Raw genomic sequence first — 747 nt, forward strand, 5'->3', positions numbered from 1 at the left:
TACTTTGACTCTACCACCATCCCTAATGTAACTAGTTTAGTTTGACTCTACCACCATCCCTAATGTAACCAGTTTACTTTGACTCTACCACCATCCCTAATGTAACCAGTTTACTTTGACTCTACCACCATCCCTAATGTAACCAGTTTACTTTGACTCTACCACCATCCCTAATGTAACTAGTTTACTTTGACTCTACCACCATCCCTAATGTAACCAGTTTACTTTGACTCTACCACCATCCCTAATGTAACCAGTTTACTTTGACTCTACCACCATCCCTAATGTAACCAGTTTACTTTGACTCTACCACCATCCCTTATGTAACTAGTTTACTTTGACTCTACCACCATCCCTAATGTAACCAGTTTACTTTGACTCTACCACCATCCCTAATGTAACTAGTTTACTTTGACTCTACCACCATCCCTAATGTAACCAGTTTACTTTGACTCTACCACCATCCCTAATGTAACCAGTTTACTTTGACTCTACCACCATCCCTAATGTAACCAGTTTACTTTGACTCTACCACCATCCCTAATGTAACTAGTTTACTCTGACTCTACCACCATCCCTAATGTAACCAGTTTACTTTGACTCTACCACCATCCCTAATGTAACTAGTTTACTTTGACTCTACCACCATCCCTAATGTAACTAGTTTACTCTGACTCTACCACCATCCCTAATGTAACTAGTTTACTTTGACTCTACCACCATCCCTAATGTAACTAGTTTACTTTG

Source organism: Notothenia rossii (assembly GCF_949606895.1).
Source record: "Notothenia rossii genome assembly, chromosome: 12".
Classification (NCBI taxonomy): domain Eukaryota; kingdom Metazoa; phylum Chordata; class Actinopteri; order Perciformes; family Nototheniidae; genus Notothenia; species Notothenia rossii.